At 43.7% G+C, this 20970-nt stretch overlaps 2 long non-coding RNA genes and 1 other non-coding gene across 7 annotated transcripts; 1 reads left to right on the top strand and 2 right to left on the bottom strand.

Annotated features, from left to right (window-relative positions):
• Nucleotides 1-5539: 5539 nt before the first annotated feature.
• Nucleotides 5540-8206, bottom strand: LOC115206331 (uncharacterized). 5 transcript variants are annotated; one of them, XR_003880781.1, is made up of 6 exons: nt 7708-8199; nt 7453-7525; nt 6623-6717; nt 6464-6507; nt 6131-6287; nt 5540-5787 (listed from the first exon to the last, which is right to left on the bottom strand). It is a non-coding gene; the product is annotated as an uncharacterized LOC115206331 (long non-coding RNA). The 5 variants fall into 5 exon arrangements; XR_003880779.1 differs by having other exon boundaries at nt 6623-7525; nt 7708-8206; XR_003880780.1 differs by having other exon boundaries at nt 7453-8194.
• Nucleotides 8207-9407: 1201 nt separating this feature from the next.
• On the bottom strand, nt 9408-10261 carry LOC115206332 (uncharacterized). The gene is made up of 2 exons (XR_003880783.1): nt 10094-10261; nt 9408-9776 (listed from the first exon to the last, which is right to left on the bottom strand). It is a non-coding gene; the product is annotated as an uncharacterized LOC115206332 (long non-coding RNA).
• A 7501-nt stretch (nt 10262-17762) lies between these two features.
• trnaa-ugc (transfer RNA alanine (anticodon UGC)) lies at nt 17763-17838 on the top strand. The gene has a single exon. It is a non-coding gene; the product is annotated as a tRNA-Ala (tRNA).
• Nucleotides 17839-20970: the final 3132 nt, after the last annotated feature.

Genomic DNA, 20970 nt, shown 5'->3' with positions numbered 1-20970 from the left:
ACTCAAGTTAACATTTTTTATTAATTTGTCAAAATAAAATTAAAGGTAGCAGAGCCAGAAGATGTTACTCCTGTTACTCCTACAACCCAGTAGGGGCACTCTGCTTACCCTGGGACCTCCTACAACCCAGTAGAGGCACTCTGCTTAGCCTGGGACCTCCTACAACCCAGTAGGGGCACTCTGCTTACCCTGGGACCTCCTACAACCCAGTAGAGGCACTCTGCTTACCCTGGGACCTCCTACAAACCAGTAGAGGCACTCTGCTTACCCTGGGACCTCCTACAAACCAGTAGAGGCACTCTGCTTACCCTGGGACCTCCTACATCCCAGTAGGGGCACTCTGCTTACCCTGGGACCTCCTACAACCCAGTAGAGGCACTCTGCTTACCCTGGGACCTCCTACAACCCAGTAGAGGCACTCTGCTTACCCTGGGACCTCCTACAACCCAGTAGAGGCACTCTGCTTACCCTGGAACCTCCTACAACCCAGTAGAGGCACTCTGCTTACCCTGGGACCTCCTACAACCCAGTAGAGGCACTCTGCTTACCCTGGGACCTCCTACAAACCAGTAGAGGCACTCTGCTTACCCTGGGACCTCCTACATCCCAGTAGGGGCACTCTGCTTACCCTGGGACCTCCTACAACCCAGTAGAGGCACTCTGCTTACCCTGGGACCTCCTACAAACCAATAGAGGCACTCTGCTTACCCTGGGACCTCCTACAAACCAGTAGAGGCACTCTGCTTACCCTGGGACCTCCTACATCCCAGTAGGGGCACTCTGCTTACCCTGGGACCTCCTACAACCCAGTAGAGGCACTCTGCTTACCCTGGGACCTCCTACAACCCAGTAGAGGCACTCTGCTTACCCTGGGACCTCCTACAACCCAGTAGAGGCACTCTGCTTACCCTGGGACCTCCTACAACCCAGTAGAGGCACTCTGCTTACCCTGGGACCTCCTACAAACCAGTAGAGGCACTCTGCTTACCCTGGGACCTCCTACATCCCAGTAGGGGCACTCTGCTTACCCTGGGACCTCCTACAAACCAGTAGAGGCACTCTGCTTACCCTGGGACTCTGCTTACCCTGGGAAGCCCAGGAGTAAATTACCCCGCTGACCTGAACCTGGACTCTGATGACCCCGCTGACCTGAAAAGATGAAAAAGAGGACATGAACCTTATGGGGTTTTCCACGGGTGAAACACTTTCTTATAGTTAGCTAGTAATGTCTCTGTATTACAGAATGAATCAGATTGTTGGGTTTGTTACCAGACAGTGCTGAGACTATGCCATTACTAGCTATACCCCTCTGTGCTTATTAAATATTGATGCGGACCAAAGCAGGTGACCTTAGAGACATAGAGCTTGATTGGGTGGAGGACAAGGTGTATTATTTTAGAAGATTTGATTTTAATAATGCCACCTCTCTGCCCAAGCAACCCATCACCCTGGCCTACTCTCCCCCAGGTTATTTGTGTTATATAGCAAATGGAATCGGTCTCCAGTTGGGGGAAAGTTATTGTAAGTATAACCTTTCAGTCTACAATAACATAACCGACCGCCGAACGCCGCCCGAACAAGGAGAGGGACCGACTTCGGCAGAAGTCATGACATCAAGGAATAGTCAAATAGACTAGAGACAGGTTTCCCTCATTCAGGGACAGCGGTCCCTCTCTCTCTTTGAGTCTGTTCTTTAACTTTTCTGTCCCTTTACTTCAGACTCATTATTGTAAAACATTTCAAAGATTCTCTACACCAGGTTTACATTGGGTTTTTCAGTACATTTCTCATCAGGAGAACTTACATGTGTTCATCCAAAATTCAGACAATAGATACTTAAGTAAATTGCATTTGTGTGATCTTTAAGGTACATCCTTTTTAACCTGTGAAGAACCTACTAAAAAAAAGTAGAAAAACTCACACAATAAACCAGACACGGTTTTAACACCACTAACAAATATGTATTTGTATAGACAGGTGGTGTGTGTGTGTATGCAGATGTGTGTTTGGTAAAACATAGGGCAAAAACAAACAAATGGCGAGGCCTTATGTCACGACTTCTGCCGAAGTCGGTGCCTCTCCTTGTTCTGGCTGCGTTTGGCGGTCGATGTCACCGGCTTTCTAGCCATCGCCGATCCACTTTTCATTTTCCATTTGTTTTGTCTTGATTGTACACACCTGGTTTCCATTACATTATAATTTATTCCCAATTTAACCCTCTGGTTCCCACATGGTTTTGTGCGTGTTTGTGCTTTGTTAAGTGGTCGCTCTTTTGTGTAGAGCTGGATTGTATTCCCTGTATGGAATTAGTTTGTGTTTTATTTCGAGTAAAGTACGTTTTTACACAGTTCTGTGTCCTGCGCCTGACTCCGTCCTACCCGCTGCACACAGACACTTGACAGAAACACGCACCTAAACACGCACCTCCGTTACCAGTGGAGGAGCATGTCCAGCAGCACGCGACAATGCTCCAAAATCTGGGCACAGCCATGGATCGCGTGCTGCACACCATGGAGCGACGGAAGAGAGGGGGTTTTCCCACACCTCCATCCACTTCTCCCCAACCCACACCGCTGTCCACTCCTCCGTCACCTGGACCCAGTGGGATTCGGCTCTCGCCCCCGACGGCATATGATGGGACGGCTGCCGGGTGCCAGGGGTTCCTGATCCAGTTGGAGCTCTACCTGGCGACCGTCCACCCGGCTCCCTCGGGATACGAGAGCGTGTCCGCCCTCATCTCCTGTTTGTCGGGGAGAGCACTTGAGTGGGCCAATGCCGTATGGGGGATAGAAGGCACAGCGTTGGTCCACTACGAGGATTTCACCCACCGCTTCCGGGCGGTATTCGATCATCCACCTGAGGGGAGAGCGGCGGGGGAATAGTTGTTCCATCTTCGACAGGGGATAAGGAGCGCACTGGACTTCAGGACCCTGGCAGCCAGCGCGGGACGGAATGAAGGGGCCCTGATCGACCATTACCGGTGCGGTCTACGTGAGGACGTTCGTCGGGAGCTGGCATGCAGGGACACCACCCTTACCCTCAACCAGCTGGTTGATTTATCCATCTGGCTGGATAACCTATTGGCCACCTGCGGACGTCCGGATCGGGGCCCGTCCATTCCATCCCCCAGCACCTCCGACCCTACACCTATGGAGCTCGGAGGTGCTGCTCTGAGGGTGACCGGAGGGGGGGGCCGTTTCCTGCACCACATGTGCCCACAGAGGGCACACTGCTGATCGGTGCTGGGGAGGTTCCCCAGGGAGTCGAGGCAGCAGGCAGGGAGATCATCCCAGGTGTGTAGGCACCTGACTCACCCAGAGCTCCCTGTTGCGCACGTGTGTGTATAGAAGTTCCTGAGTTTTCCCTGCATTCCCAGCATAAAGCGCTAGTAGATTCAGGCGCAGTTGGAAACTTTATTGACCGTTCATTTGCACTTAGATTAGGGATCCCTATTGTTCCTGTTGATGTGCCCTTCCCTGTACATGCCTTAGATGGTCGGGGCTGATTAGGGAGGTCACAGCTCCCCAATGTATGATAACGCAGGAGGGTCATGAGGAGAGAATTAGTCTCTTCCTGATCGATTCTCCTGCGTTTCCTGTGGTGTTGGGCCTTCCCTGGTTGACCTATCATGACCCCAATATTTCGTAGCAACAGAGGCCTCTCAAGGGATGGTCACGTCAGTGCTCACGGAGGTGTGTACTGTAGGTGTTGCCATAGGTGCAACTACAGTGGAGAGTCCAAACCAGGTCTCCACCATGCACATCCCCCCCTGAATATGCCGATTTGGCTCTCGCCTTCTGTAAGAAGACTCAACTACCACCCCATCGACGGGGGGATTGTGCGATGAATCTCCTGGTAGACGCAGCACTTCCCAGGAGTCACGTGTATCCTCTGTCACAGGAGGAGACGGCGGCTATGGAAACATATATCTCCGAATCTCTAGGACAGGGATACATTCGGCCTTCCACTTCACCTGCCTCCTCAAGTTTATTTTTTGTGAAGAAGATAGATGAAGGTTTACGCCCGTGTATTGACTATCGAGGTATAAATCAGATCACGGTGAAGTACAGTTACCTGCTGCCGCTCATAGCCAGTGTGACAGTCATTGCACGGGGCACGCTTCTTAACAAAATTGGATCTCTGGAGCGCTTACAACCTGGTGCGTATCCGGGAGGGGGATGAGTGGAAGACGGCATTTAGTACCACCTCTGGGCACTATGAGTACCTCGTCATACCGTACGGGTTGATGAATGCTCCATCAGTATTCCAATCCTTTGTAGACGAGATCTTCAGGGACCTGCACGGGCAGGGTGTAGTGGTGTATATAGATGATATTCTAATATACTCCACTACCCGCGCCGAGCATGTGTCCCTGGTGTGCAGGGTGCTTGGTCGACTGTTGGAGCATGACCTGTACGTCAAGGCTGAGAAATGTCTGTTCTTCCAACAGTCTGTCTCCTTCCTAGGGTACTGCCTTTCCGCGTCAGGAGTGGAGATGGAACATGACCGCATTGCAGCCGTGCGTAATTGGCCGACTCCAACCACGGTAAATAAGGTGCAGCGGTTCTTAGGGTTTGCCAACTACTACCGGAGGTTTATCTGAGGCTTTGGTCAGGTAGCGGCTCCCATTACCTCCTTGTTGAAGGGGGGACTGGTGCGACTGCAGTGGTCAGCTGGGGCGGACAGGGCTTTTGGTCACCTGAAGGCTCTGTTTACATCGGCTCCCGTGCTGGCTCATCCTGATCCCTCCTTGGCATTTATAGTAGAGGTGGACGCGTCCGAGGCTGGGATAGGAGCTGTGCTGTCTCGGCGCTCAGGTACGCCACCAAAGCTTTCTTTTCGAAGAAACTCAGCCCGGCGGGGCGAAACTATGATGTGGGGGACCGGGAGCTGTTGGCTGTTGTCAGGGCTCTGAAGGCGTGGAGACATTGGCTTGAGGGGGCTAAACACCCTTTCCTCATCTGGACTGACCACTGCAATCTGGAGTACATCCGGGTGACGAGGAGACTGAACCCTCGCCAGGCAAGGTGGGCCATGTTTTTCACCCGTTTTTGTTTTCACCCTATCCTACAGACCAGGTTCCCAGAACGCTAAGGCAGACGCACTGTCCCGGATGTATGACACAGAGGAGCGGTCCACGGATCCCACTCCCATACTTCTGGCTTCTTGCCTGGTGGCACCGGTGGTATGGGAGGTAGACGCGGACATCGAGCGGGCGTTACGTACAGAGCCCACTCCCACCCAGTGTCCAGTTGGGCGTCTGTATGTTCCGTCTGATGTCCGCGATCGTTTGATCTGTTGGGCCCACACGTCACCCTCCTCTGGTCATCCTGGCAATGACGCTGTCAGTGTGATCAAGGCGATAATATTATGGCTAGATCGATGCACTGCATTCACGCAAATGCTGCACCGTTCATGCTCAAATGTAAAGCATTTTGAAGGCTAACTAATCTATCAGAAAAAACTATCTGCAACTAGAGTGGAACCACCAAAGCACTCTTGGTGTTTTTATGATTTTGATTGGAACATAAATGCTATCTCAATGCACAAGTAATAACATATATTTATTTAAATACAAAAGCATACATACATACATACATACATACATACATACATACATACATACATACATACATACATACATACATACATACATACATACATACATACATACATCTTAAAAACAACAGAAAATAGCAGCAGAAATTGTTTCAAAAGCAGCCACTTCCTTCACTTAATCTCTTCTTCCAAGGCTCCTGGAGCTCTTCATACCTGATGTTATGGCTTCTGCAACAACAGGATAGAACAGGTTAGAAGCACTCATGAAATGACAGCTGTTCATATCTGACTGAGAGTGACTCATTTGGTAAACACCACCACAGTTTCCTCTCAGTTTTAGATCTGTGATAGATCAGTCATAACATCAGGGTGTGCTTTCTGCATGGTATCTATTCATTTAGCAGTTGGTGTGAATTCACACTTGGGGATTCTTGTGTACGCTATGTAATATTAATATGTTTACTAATGTTGCTGCTCTATGTGCCTCCATTCTGTTTGAGCTATAACTAGATACCTTGCTTGATTGAAGATATGGTTGTGCTTTTGTTCCCTCACTATCTTGAAACCCTACCATCATTGAATAATCTGGTGTTGAGGTGAATGCTGTGAGGAAGAGCCGTCGGTATGAGGTAGAGCTGCCTGGACACAGTCTGGAGATGATCCTATTGAGATGGAGCCTAGATGAGGTATATTCACAGCTGCCACCCCAGCCTGAAATGGGACCACCGCTGTTGTGAGGAGATTTGAAGATATTTAAGGTAAAGTGAAAGCAATATATATGACATGATATCATACAATGTTCACAGGTGTCAATTAGTACAATTTTGAAATCTCAAAACTTTAAGACAAACCAGAGACTGAATACTTTCTAGTAGGCCATTTTAATTCCACTAGCTTTACTTACTGCTATTTACAGGCACAATTGATTCCACGCGGTTGTTCTGAATTCTAAAAAGAAAAAAAAGTAGACCTAGGTATAAAAGATTGGAATTTGGTGATGGTAAGGAACCTTAAGGTGTCTTGAAAAATGAACCAATCACTAAAACAAATACAGACAACTCACAAGGCTGTGATGTTCCATTCCCAAGGAAGAAAATGGTTTTCATAATACACCTCTGTCTTGGTGCCAGATTGGTCTTCTTTACATTGTTGTGGGATCTACAAAAAAAGTCATAGCCACCTATTTGATGTTACAGCAAATATAAGCTAATTGAGTTACACATTAATTGAATCTGTTATTGTAACATTTCAAATTCAGTGATGAGTAGTTGGACAGTTCAGTAGCTGAAATCAATAACGTTAGAGGTTGGTGAGGATGGCAATTGTTATGATTCTGACACTCAGAGGGGCCAGCATCTTTATTTTTCTCATGCTGTTCCTCACTCTGGGTCTGCAACATTACAAAATGCATTCATAGCTTTAATATCCTCTGTACTGAATAAAACATAATGGAAGTGAAAACTAAGTATCAAACAAGCTTGAGGGTCAATTTCCTCGATCATATAGTTAAATTGTTGTAGTTTACTCATTTGAAACTCAATGGCCTTTAGCAGTTCTGCGTGTGTTGGTTACCTGGCCAAAACTGACTTCAACTGTGGTCTGCTCTGAGGGATGAATGGTCCCTATAGTCTACAGTTTTGTCAAACCTCCCGTCTACACTATTGGGCAAAATTACAAATTGTTGTAAAATGATAGCAAAAATGCTATATAGTTGTGTTATTAGCTTGCACTTGTTAAGTAGCATAGTACAAACAACATGCTGTTGACATTCTCTTAGACAAAAATCTACATGCATGCATGCACATAGCCTATGTTGAATGAATGCCAATGTTCTTAATTTCTATATGTACAAAAAAATACATAAAAATAGTATTTCGAAAGACAAAACATTACCTTTTTGGAATTGAAGCATGTATTCCCCATGTTTTGTATTCGGTGTGGAAACGGAAAGGGATTTCCCACAAACCTACGTCATTACGTTGACAGTACGTTCACTGTGCGTCATTTCATTCATATTAACTCGTAGTATTTAGTAACTATGTAACAAACCGTATATATTTAAGACATTTATGTATTTTGAGTGTTTAACATGTCAATAATTTAAGATATTTAACTGATTGAAACCATACAGTTCATCAGCTTCCTTACCTTGGTGGTTCTCTTCTCCAAACTTAGTCTTGTTGACATGAATCCTTGAGTAAGTTACTTACTGTGCCAAATGTTGTTCATTGTCCTATTCCTGAGTCAAATAAGGCTGTATATTCTATGTCTGGGAGCTTTTGAAAAAGTATTCTTCCAACTAAAATCCGGTTTCGCTTGAAGGAGTGTCCTCCTTCAATGATAGATAAAAGAGGAAGACACTTATGGGATATGTAAATGACGGCATTATTACTCACTGCACTATTTAACTCATGCCAAACATATGTTCTGGTTTCATAACATTGACTGCTCTGTGCGGTGGTGCTAAGTTTCTATTTGTGTCATGACTGAGTTAAAGCTGCAGCTAGTTATGTTGCAAGAGGAAATGAAACATTGTTCAGAAGTAAACCACCATAGTCATCATTATTGAGAAACAAACAGAATTCATTCCCACTTTTTTTCTTAAATAAAACTAGCTTGTATTGACAATATGATTGTGAGATCCCGTGTGGCTCAGTTGGTAGAGCATGGTGTTTGCAACGCCAGGGTTGTGGGTTCGATTCCCACGGGGGACCAGTACGGGAAGAAATGTATGCATTCACTACTGTAAGTCGCTCTGGATAAGAGCATCTGCTAAATGACTAAAATGTAAATGTAGAAGAGAACTGTGTAACCACTGACATTTTTCTGATCATCATTCATTGTTTCATTTGACTTGAGGTTTATAAGACTCCACATATTTGTTGTAATGTCAATAAGAAGGCTAAGTTAACATGCATAACTAACTCCAACCTTGGAGGTAAACTACTGCACAATTCAACTCATGCCAAACCTTTTTTCTGGTTTCATAACATTGACTGCTCTGTGCGGTGGTGCTAAGTTTCCATTTTTGTCATGACTGAGTTAGAGCTGTAGCTAGTTATGTTACAAGGGGAAATTAAACCTTGTTCAGAAGTAAACTAACATCATTATTGAGAAACAAACAGAATTCAGGCCTAGTTTTTTTATTTAATAAAACTAACTTGTATAGACAATATGACTGTGGAACCATTGCCATTTTGCTGATCATCACTTGATGAGGTTTATAAGACTCCACATATTTGTTGTAATGTCAATAAGAAACAATTCCTATCAAGTTAACATGCATAACTAACTCCAACTCCAACCTTGGCGGTAAGCTACTTGTCTGTCCTTCTGTGACCATTCTTCTTCTCGCCACAAGGTGACGATCTCATACCACTCCTGAAGTCAAATGAGAAAATGGCACAGCGGTGGTCACACACACACACACACACACACACACACACACACACACACACACACTCATTAACTATAAAGGCCCAGATCACGAGTGAGCGGCTCCCCTCCGTTCCCCCTGAAGTTGTACTCTAGGCCCACACTGACATTGCATTATGCCTGAGTCTGTCCTACTCCAAAATCATCTGACGTATAATGCAATATGCTAGCCTGGGTACCAGTCTGTTTAGCTAACGTTCTACTCTTTGTATTTGGTGTCATATGCCATATGTTTAGCATGACAGGAGTGGAATGATAGCTAAACAGACTGGTTCCCAGACTAGCTATATGCTGTTAACTGTTTACTTATGAATAAACGTCAGCAAGGTGTTATTAGGGGTGGTGAGTTAAAATATCAAAAGGCTTTTACAGATTTACTGACAGCTATCCTTAGGAATCAGAGGGACAAAACATGACATTTTCTGTTCTTTATTAACTTCAAATAGTTGTTTTATAATTATTTGCAGGAACGTTAAACTGTACAATACATTTAAACAACACAGGAGCAGGAAGCAAATAAAATAGCAAGGTTACAGTATGTGTATATTAGGTCAAATGTTTAACGTGATGTGAGACATCAACACTTAGCACGCTGTTGTGACAACCACCCCTTCCTGACCCTCTCTTTGCTGATGAACATCATTTTGCTGTCTGTGTTCAGTTATGCTGATGCTCAGGCAATATCACACCACTAACTCTGTCCTCCTCCCAATCCTGTTTGTCCTCATCCACCATGTTTGGCTGTTCATACTAACGCTTGATCAGTCATGAGGTCTCCACATCTACCAAGACATGCAACCAGACGTAGCAGGTTTGCTTTAGTTATTTGTACTCTGGACAGCTTCAAAGCTAATGACAATGCATTGCTTAGCTACATGCAGTATATTGCTTCACATAATTTGGACTGATTGCACAGTGGACCATTTAGCTTTTGTGTATTGGATTGTATAACAACACAAATTATTAAGTCATTTGGTTTACTATATGTTTAGATATATCAGGCATCGTTGGTGGTAACAGTTATAGTTCAATGTGGCTGTATGTACGTTGTAGTGAGTCATTGAGCCCCCCCCCCCCCCCCCCCCCCCGAGTTCCTTACCTTGAGTGAGGTAGTTGTTCACACTAGGATATGTACACGGTAGATGCACATGGTCAGATGGTCTTGGAGTGAAGAATGGAAAAGGTTGTTCATCTACTGCCACCAGATCCAGTATTTCTGGAAGGGAGATAAAAAGCTTGATGATCAAACACAAATCTTGGACAGTATAATGCCTTCTCATATAAACTACATTTAAGAATAATGGGATTTATGGGAGAATAGCATAAGAAATTGGGCAATTTAACTTTTTTATTTTGCTCAATCATGCTTGACTAATCCTAAGTGCTGCACACTTACCCTGACATGTAACTACACAAAATGTTTGGTTTAGTTATGTGTACTGTAGTCTGGACAGCTCCAATGCTGAACATGAAAATGCATAGCTACATACAGGTAACTTCCAAAATAAAGGAAACACCAACATAAAGTCCCAACTACCACTGGCTCGTGGTAGTTGGGACTACCACGAGCCAGAACAGCTTCAATGCACCTTGGCATAGATGTGTCGAACTATATTGGAGGGATGCGATGCCATTCTTCCATGAGAAATTCCATAATTTGTTTCCCGATAATAATTGATAAACTTACCATTATTTCCAGACCTCTGTCTGCTTCTGCAAGGTTGTTTGGTTTAAAAAGACAAAAAAAACCCTCATACATACATTTTTGCTAATTTGACAGATCAATTTGGCCTCCATCTTTTAAAGATATATTGTACTACAAATATAATATACATACTGAGACAACGCACCTGTCATGGCTTATAAATGGAGTACATCTCCGTAAAGGAAAAAACTTCTATAACCACGACCGCATTGAAACCAAATTGGTCATCCTCACACTGCAGTGGAACCTAGAGAAAATGGCCATCTTTAGTTACGTATTTTGTTAGTCTCCTGACATTACCGACATTCAATGAAAGTATTTTACAAGCTTTTTTCATCAAGTACAGTGAGCTCAAACTATTGGGACATTGACACACAGTTTTTTGTTTTGGCTCTGTACTTTGGATTTGAAATGATACAATGACTAAGATGTTAAAGTGCAGACTGTTAGCTTTAATCTGAGGGTACATAGTCCCCCCATTTTAGGGGATCCTGAATGAATCCTGAATAATTATGAGTGAGAGTTAGACGCACAAATATCATACCCCCCCAAAAAATGCTAACCTCCCCTGTTATTGTAATGGTGAGAGGTTAGCATGTCTTGGGGTTATGATATTTGTGCAATTTAACCTCAGTCATTGTATAATTTCAAATCCAAAGTGCTGAAGTACAGAGCCAAAATAAAAAATGTGTCACTGTCCCAATACTTTTGGAGATCACTGTTATGTGACAAATCAAAGTAAAACATAATTATACCAATGCATCTCGTGAATAATGGTAGCCGTCAGTGTCATACACTACTACATATGAATTGGCCTCTGCATTGTACTCACACTGGATAGGGTCCTGTAATATCACACAATGTATTCATAATTATATATAGACGATACACTGTGGCTTTTTAAGAAATAACAAATGGGGTAAATAGCTATGCTTCCAATCTAACAAAAAGGCTGTAATACAACTGAGGCTATATGAGCAATAACATCACAGTATCATTCTGGAGTTGTCTAAAGCGGTTTCACAGCATATTGCGCGAATCAGTGTTTCTAAAATGTGTATGTTATGGTCAAACTGGTCAAATTAAGATAATTCACATTCGGCATAGCTTCCTGCTTTTGCTGTTGTTGTCCTTAAGACATCCTTCTAAGAACAAATATGCCCCATATACAGTATTTTAGTCAATATTAATAGAAATGACTAAACTAATGTCTGCAGTGCACTATACTGAACATAGTCATGTTATTATCAAGCTGCTTATTAGTGGTTTCTTCAGCAATCTTGTTCTGCCATGACTGAAGAGAGGATGAGCTCTAGAGGCCCCATAATGTACACCTATGTGCCAATATTGTACATTCCAGTAGTTTGACCTTTTGTTTAATTTTTTATTCATTTAATGACCAAATTAAGCATAATATTTCTTATGTCAGAACTTGACCATTTCTTCTAGATGACTCTCATGCGTCATTGTTTTTGGATAGATGCAAAAGGGTGTCGCTATGAAAGTGTGTCACTCTGATCTACGTCATCAATGCGACTACTGTAGTCTGAACTCATACTAATTTGTTTCTAAAGCAGAAAATTATATATTTATAAATTAAATGTACCTGTTTTGAATTTGCATGTAAGATTGAGAAATGCTGAGGTCACACTTGGTTAGGCTAAGGGTTAAGGTTAAGGTTAAGGCTAGGGTTAGTGGATCGTTCGTTGAAATATTGTTGACAGTTATTGAACATCTATTTAACATCTACAAACCATCTACTTGAGACTATCCAAATGAAGTGCTACCAATGCTGAAAAGGAATATGGTATGTAACCCCAGTTTCCTTACCGTAGAATAGTGCCCTTGAGTAAAATAACTCCACTAGTTATTGCATAATGTCCTTTCAGTTCAAACTGACTCAGTTAAACAATATCTATCCAAATGTTGTTCATGTTCCTTTTCTCCAGTTAAACAAAGCTTGAGATCATGAGCATGTTGATAAAAATCTCTGAATTGTGTCCAGGAACAGATACAGTTGAAGTCGGAAGTTTGCATACACCTTAGCCAAATACATTTAAACTCAGTTTTTCACAATTAATTACATTTAATCCTAGTAAAAATTCCCTGTCTTAGGTCAGTTAGGATCACCACTTCATTTTAAGAATGTGAAATGTCAGAATAATAGTACAGAATGATTTCTTTCAGCTTTAATTTCTTTCATCACATCTCCAATGGGTCAGAAGTTTACATGCACTCAATTAGTATTTGGTAGCATTGCCTTTAAATTGTTTAACTTGGGTCAAACGTTTCGGGTAACCTTCCACAAGCTTCCCACAATAAGTTGGGTGAATTTTGACCCGTTCCTCCTGACAGAGCTGGTGTAACTGAGTCAGGTTTGTAGGCCCCCTTGCTCACACACGCATTTTCAGTTCTGCCCACAAATATTCTATAGGATTGAGGTCAGGGCTTTGTGATGGCCACTCCAAAACCTTGACTTTGTTGTCCTTAAGCCATTTTGCCACAACTTTGGAAGTATGCTTGGGGTCATTGTCCATTTGGAAGACCCATTTGCGACCAAGCTTTAACTTCCTGACTGATGTCTTGATGTTGCTTCAATATATCGACAATTTTTCTTCTTCATAGCTTTCCTTCCTTTTGTGAAGTGCACCAGTCCCTCCTGCAGCAAAGCACCCCCACAACATGATGCTGCCACCCCCGTGCTTCACGGTTGGGATGGTGTTCTTCAGCTTGCATGCCTCCCCCTTTTTCCTCCAAACATAACAATGGTCATTATGGCCAAACAGTTCTATTTTTGGTTCATCAGACCAGAGGACATTTCTCCAAATAGTACAATCTTTGTCCCCATGTGCAGTTGCAAACCGTAGTCTGACTTTTGTATGGCGGTTTTGGAGCAGAGGCTTCTTCCTTACAGAGCGGCCTTTCTGGTTATGTCGATATAGGACTTGTTTTACTGTGGATATAGATACTTTTGTACCTGTTTCCTCTAGCATCTTCACAAGGTCCTTTGCTGTTGTTCTGGGATTGATTTGCACTTTTCGCACTGAAGTACGTTCATCTCTAGGAGACAGAGCGCGTCTCCTTCCTGAGCGGTATGACGGCTGCGTGGTCCCATGGTGTTTATACTTGTGTACTATTGTTTGTACAGATGAACGTGGTACCTTCAGGTGTTTGGAAATTGCTCCCAAGGATGAACCAGACTTGTGGAGGTCTACAATTGTTTATCTGAGGTCTTGGCTGATTTCTTTAGATTTTCCCATGATGTCAAGCAAAGAGGCACTGAGTTTGAAGGTGGGCCTTGAAATACACCCACAGGTACACCTCCAATTGACTCAAATTATGTCAATTAGCCTATCAGAACCTTCTAAAACCATGACATCGTTGTCTGGAATTTTCCAAGCTGTTAAAAGGCAGTCAACTTAGTGTATGTAAACTTCTGACCCACTGGAATTGTGATGCAGTGAAATAATCTGTCTGTAAACAATTGTTGGAAAAATGACGTGTCACAAAGTAGATGTACTAACCGACTTGCCAAAACTATAGTTTGTTAACAAGAAATTTGTGGAGTGGTTGAAAAACGAGTTTTAATTACTCCAACCTAAGTGTATGTAAACTTCCAACTTCAACTGTACATAAGAACAGGAACAGATACTTATCATGCACACATGGTTATGTAATTAGATTACTCACTGTATAATCTCTTTCCAAATATGGGCTTGTTGAAAGATGTTTATAAGACTAAATGTGCACTCTGCAGTGTTGCACTCTTCATGACTGTCTTGGTGTGCTTGGAGCATGTTAGTTTGTTGGTGATGTGGACACCAAGGAACTTGAAGCTCTCAATCTGCTCCACTACAGCCCTGTTAATGAAAATGGGGCCTTGCTCGGTCCTCCTTTTCCTGTAGTCCACAATCATCTCCTTTCTCTTGATAAAGTTGAGGGAGAAGTTGTTGTCCTGGTACCCCACGGCCAGGTCTCTGACCTCCTCCCTATAGGCTGTCTCGTCGTTGTCGGTGATCAGGTCTACCACTATTGTGTCATCGGCAAATGTAATGATGGTATTGGAGTCGTGGCTGGCCGTGCAGTCATGAGTGAAAAGGGAGTACAGGAGGGAACTGAGCACGCACCCCTGAGGGGCCCCCGTGTTGAGGGTCAGCGTGGCCGAGGTGTTGTTACCTACCCTTACCACCTGGGGGCCGCCCGTCAGGAATTCCAGGATCCAGTTGCAGAGGGAGGTGTTTAGTCCCAGGGTCCTTAGTTTAGTGATGAGCTTTGAGGGCACTATGGTGTTGAGCGCTGAGCTGTAGTCAGTGAATAGCATTCTCATATAGGTGTTCCTTTTGTCCAGGTGGGAAAGGGCAGAGTGGAGTGCAATAGATTGGATCTGTTGGGGCAGTATGCAAATTGGAGTGGGTCTAGGGTTTCTGGGATAATGGTGTTGTGAGCCATGATCAACCTTTCAAAGCACTTCATGGCTAGAGACGTGAGTGCTACGGGTCGGTAGTCATTTAGGCAGGCTACCTTAGTCCCTGTGCCCAAGAACACTATGGTGGTCTGCTTGAAACAGGTATTGGTATTAGACTCAGACAGGGAGAGGTTGAAAATGTCAGTGAAGACACTTGCCAGTTGGTCAGCGCATGCTCGGAGTACACATCCTGGTAATCTGTCTGGCCCTGCGGCCTTGTGAATGTTGATCTGTTTAAAGGTCTTACTCACATCGGCTAAGGAGAGTCTGATCACACAGTCGTCCGGAACAGCTGATGCTCTCATGCATGTTTCAGTGTTACTTGCCTCGAAGCGAGCATAGAAGTAATTTAGCTTGTCTGGTAGGCTTGTGTCACTGGCCAGCTCTCGGCTGTGCTTCCCTTTGTAGCCTGTAATAGTTTGTAAGCCCTGCCACATCCGACGAGCGTCCGGAGCCGGTGTAGTAGGATTCGATCTTAGTCCTGTATTGATGCTTTCCCTGTTTGATGGTTGGTCTGGAGGGCATAGCGGGATTTCTTATAAGCTTCCGGATTAGAGTCCCACTCCTTTAAAGCGGCAGCTCTACCCTTTAGCTCAGTGCGGATGTTGCCTGTAATCCGTGGCTTCTGGTTGGGGTATGTATGTACAGTCACTGTGGGGACGACGTTATCAATACACTTATTGATTAAGCCAGTGACTTATGTGGTGCACTCCTCAATGCCATCGGAAGAATCCCGGAACATATTCCAGTCTATGCTAGGAAAACAATCCTGTAGCTTAGCATCTGCTTCATCTGACCACTTTTTTTATTGACTGAGTCACTGGTGCTTCCTGCTTAAATTTTTGCTTGTAAGCAGGAATCAGGAGGATAGAATTATGGTCAGATTTGACAAATGGAGGGCGAGGGAGAGCTTTGTATGTGTCTCTGTGTGTGGAGTAAAGGTGGTCTAGAGTTTTTTTCCCCTCTGGTTGAACATTTAGCAAGCTGGTAGAAATGATGTAAAAAAACATTTCCCCATCTTCAGTCACACCTGGACTTCATTACAGTGTATAGCCCACAAGGTGTATGTTAATCATGTTGTCATTCAGCCATGACTCTTTGAAACAGAAGATATTACAGTTTTTAATGTCCCGTTGGTAGGATATACGAAAAATTCTACATTGTAGAAAATAGTAAAAATAAAGAAAAACCCTTGAATGTGCATCCAAACTTTTGACTAGTACTGTAGGTGTGCCAAGCTTGTAGCGTCATACCCAAGAAGACTCAAGGCTGTAATCGCTGCTAAAGTTGCTTCAACAAAGTACTGAGTAAAGGGTCTGAATACTTATGTAATATTTCCTTGGTTTTTTAACTAAATTGCTAAAAACCTGTTTTTGCTTTGTCATTATGGGGTATTGTGTGTAAATTGATGAGGGAAAAAACGATGTATTCAATTTTAGAATAAGGCTGTAACGTAACCAAGTGGAAAACGTCAAGGGGTCTGAATACTTTCTGAATGCACTATAATCTGGGATATGACTAAAGAGTTAATCAGGGTGATTTCTAGCCCCTCGATATTATTGCTGGATCTGATTCTAATAGCTAACATTTCGATGGCCATAATAAATAGGTATGTCGATAGTGGACAACCTTCTTTTACTCTTCTTGACAGTTTAATACTTTCTGAGAAGTAGCCATTATTTACTATTTTACACCTAGGGTTAACTAGCTAAGTTAGCAAACAAACAAATAATTACACTTCCCCCAACTGTAACACAGTAGTATGTTAGCCAGCAATACACAATATGGGTTTCAGTAGATAAACTAAAGTTAGCCAGCTAGGTGGCTTGCAGGAAAAATAACTTGCTTAGCTAGGCACCGTATTTGTCAACTGCCCTCTTGATGCTGGGATCGGCTGTAGCTGGGCTTCTAACGTTAGCTAAATCCAAGTTTTTGTTTCTTCGCTATATTCCTGTTGAAACATGTATGGTTAAATGTCACCATGTAGCTAATATGCTCCATCAGCGAATTCGTGTTGATGAGAGGAATCACTTGAAGCCATTGCATCTGGTCAGTTTTTTTCAGTTTTGCCCGAAGGATTGTTGTTAGTGTCCGCGTCCTTTAAAAGAAAGCCTTCCTTGTGGTAGGGATGGGGGCCAGAGCACGAAGCACCTCCCAACACAAGTTTCAGTCTTTCAGAGACTGGAAAAAATGTCTGCTTGTATATTTAGCAATGAATCCGCCAATAGAAACATCGCTGAAAGAGGTCTAATGGCTCTATCGAACAAGGACAACCATATCTACATCCACAACAACTTATAGTGTGATCAGTATAACATAGAGCCTTCCGAAATGCCAAAAGGCAGGACTACACATTTTTTGATCTTGGTCCCCCAATCAATACACCGTAAGCCGTCATAGGGTGCATCATTCAGCCCTGACCTGCCTTCCTACTGTCACGTCTACTCCCACTGCCTTGCTCCAGCGCTCGACTTCACCGGTTTACTAACCACCGGTCCTGGCAACCCATCATTACGCACACCTGTGCCCCATCATCAGTCACACTTGAACTTCATTACTACCTTGATTCCTTACTATTCATCTACCACTGTGTTCTATGGCTCCCTGTGGCTCAGTTGGTAGAGCATGGTGTTTGCAACGCCAAGGTTGTGGGTTCGATTCCCACGGGGGGCCAGTACGGAGGAAAAATAAAATGTATGAAAATGTATGCATTCACTACTGTAAGTCGCTCTGGATAAGAGCGTCTGCTAAATGACAAATGTCTATCAGTCGTCAGGTAGTATTGTTTGTTTCCTTGTTAAACGCTTCTCTTCTTTTGTATTCGTTTCATGTTCGTTATCATTAAACTCACACTGCGCTTGTTTCTCGACTCCCTGTGTCTGTTACACGTCCTTGGCAATTATGTGTAAAACACATCTCACTGTCCTAGAAATGCCTCAGACATTATTAAAAGAAGCCCAGATTTCCCCCAGGGTGAAATTCCCCTTTAAGTCTGTCAATTGTGTGTATTCATGGATGACAAGGAAAGACAGGCTTTCCCCCAAAAATGTTTTTACCAAGAAAACATTTAAAAATGTATGTAGTGAGAGAGAAAAAGTATTTGATCCCCTGCTGTTTTTGTACGTTTGCCCACTGACAAAGAAATGATCAGTCTATAATTTTAATGGTAGGTTTATTTGAACAGTGAGAGACAGAATAACAACAAAAAAATCCATAAAAACACATGTCAAAAATGTTATAAATTGATTTGCATTTTAATGAGGGAAATAAGTATTTGACCCCCTCTCAATCAGAAAGATTTCTGGCTCCAGGTGTCTTTTATTCAGGTTACGAGCTGAGATAAGAGCACACTCTTAAAGGGAGTGCTCCTAATCTCAGTTTGTTATCTGTATAAAAGACACCTGTCCACAGAAGCAATCAATCAATCAATCAGATTCCAAACTCTCCACCATGGCCAAGACATAAGAGCTCTCCAAGGATGTCAGGGATAAGATTGTAGACCTACACAAGGCTGGAATGGGCTACAAGACCATTGCCAAGCAGTTTGGTGAGAAGGTGACAACAGTTATTATTGCGATTATTCGCAAATGGAAGAAACACAAAAGAACTGTCAATCTCCCTCGGCCTGGGGCTCCATGCAAGATCTTACCTCGTGGAGTTGCAATGATCATGAGAACGGTGAGGAATCAGCCCAGAACTACACGGGAGGATCTTGTCAATGATCTCAAGGCAGCTGGGACCACCAAGAAAATAATTGGTAACACACTACGCCGTGAAGGACTGAAATCCTGCAGCGCCCGCAAGGTCCCCCTGCTCAAGAAAGCACATATACAGTGGGGAGAACAAGTATTTGGTCTATATGGAGGAGTGGATAAGGTCTGTATAGAGGAATGGGCTAAAATCCCTGCTGCAGTGTGTGCAAACCTGGTCAAGGACTACAGGAAACGTATGATCTCTGTAATTGCAAACAAAGGTTTCTGTACCAAATATTAAGTTCTGCTTTTCTGATGTATCAAATAATTATGTCATGCAATAAAATGCAAATTAATTACTTAAAAATCATACAATGTGATTTTCTGGATTGTTTAAGATTCCGTGTCTCACAGTTGAAGTGTACCTATGATAAAAATTACAGACCTCTACATGCTTTGTAAGTAGGCAAACCTGCAAAATTGGCAGTGTATCAAATACTTGTTCTCCCCACTGTACATGCCCGTCTGAAGTTTGCCAATGAACATCTGAATGATTCAGAGGACAACTGGGTGAAAGTCTTGTGGTCAGATGAGACCAAAATGGAGCTCTTTGGCATCAACTCAACTCGCCGTGTTTGGAGGAGGAGGAATGCTGCCTATGACCCCAAGAACACCATCCCCACCGTCAAACATGGAGGTGGAAACATTATGCTTTGGGGGTGTTTTTCTGCTAAGGGGACAGGCAACTTCACCGCATCAAAGGGACGATGGACGGGGCCATGTACCGTCAAATCTTGGGTGAGAACCTCCTTCCCTCAGCCAGGGCATTGAAAATGGGTCGTGGATGGGTATTCCAGCATGACGATGACCCAAAACACACGGCCAAGGCAACAAAGGAGTGGCTCAAGAAGAAGTACATTAAGGTCCTGGAGTGGCCTAGCCAGTCTCCAGACCTTAATCCCATAGAAAGTCTGTGGAGGGAGCTGAAGGTTCGAGTTGCCAAACGTCAGCCTCGAAACCTTAATGACTTGGAGAAGATCTGCAAAGAGGAGTGGGACAAAATGCCTCCTGAGATGTGTGCAAACCTGGTGGCAAACTACAAGAAACATCTGACCTCTGTGATTGCCAACAAGGGTTTTGCTACCAAGTACTAAGTCATGTTTTGCAGAGGGGTCAAATACTTATTTCCCTCATTAAAATGCAAATCAATTTATAACATTTTTGACATGCGTTTTTATGGATTTTTTTGTTGTTATTCTGTCTCTCACTGTTCAAATAAACCTACCATTAAAATTATAGACTGATCATTTCTTTGTCAGTGGGCAAACGTACAAAATCAGCAGGGGATCGAATACTTTTTTTCCCTCACTGTACCTGCTCGTCGAACATCTCTTTCCAAAATCATGGGCATTATAATGGAGTTGGTCCCCTTTTTGCTGATATAACAGCCTCCACTCTTCCGGGTGGCTTTCCACTAGATGTTGGAACATTGCTGCGGGGACTTGCTTCCATTCAGCCACAAGAGCATTAGTGAGGTCAGTCACTGATGTTGGGCGATAAGTCCTGGCTCGCAGTTGGCATTCCAATTCATCCCAAAGGTTTTTGATGGAGTTGAGGTCAGTGCTCTTTGCAGGCCAGTCAAGTTCCTCCACAAGGATCTCGACAAAGCATTTCTGTATGGACCTCTCTTTGTGCACGGGGGCATTGTCATGCTGAAACAGGGAAGGGCATTCCCCAAACTCTTGCCGCAAAGTTGGAAACACAGATCATCAAGAATGTCATTGTATGCTGTAGCGTTAATATTTCCCTTAACTTGAACTAAGGGGCCTAGCCCGAACCATGAAAAACAGCCCCATACCATTATTCTTCCTCCACCAAACTTGACAGTTGGCACTATACATTTGGGCAGAAAGCGTTCTCATGGCATCCGCCAAACCCAGATTCGTCCGTTGGACTGCCAGATATTGAAGCGGGATTCCTCACTCCAGAGAACACGTTTCCACTGCTCCAGAGTCCAATGGGGGCCAGCTTTACACCACTCCGGCCGACGCTTGGCATTGTGCATGGTGTTTTTAGACTTGTGTGCAGCTGCTCTGCCATGGAAACCCATTTCA

This window comes from Salmo trutta, chromosome 13 (genome assembly GCF_901001165.1).
Source record: "Salmo trutta chromosome 13, fSalTru1.1, whole genome shotgun sequence".
Classification (NCBI taxonomy): Eukaryota; Metazoa; Chordata; class Actinopteri; order Salmoniformes; family Salmonidae; genus Salmo; species Salmo trutta.
The sequence above is the reverse complement of the archived record's forward strand: the minus strand, read 5'-3'. Positions and strand labels throughout refer to the sequence as shown.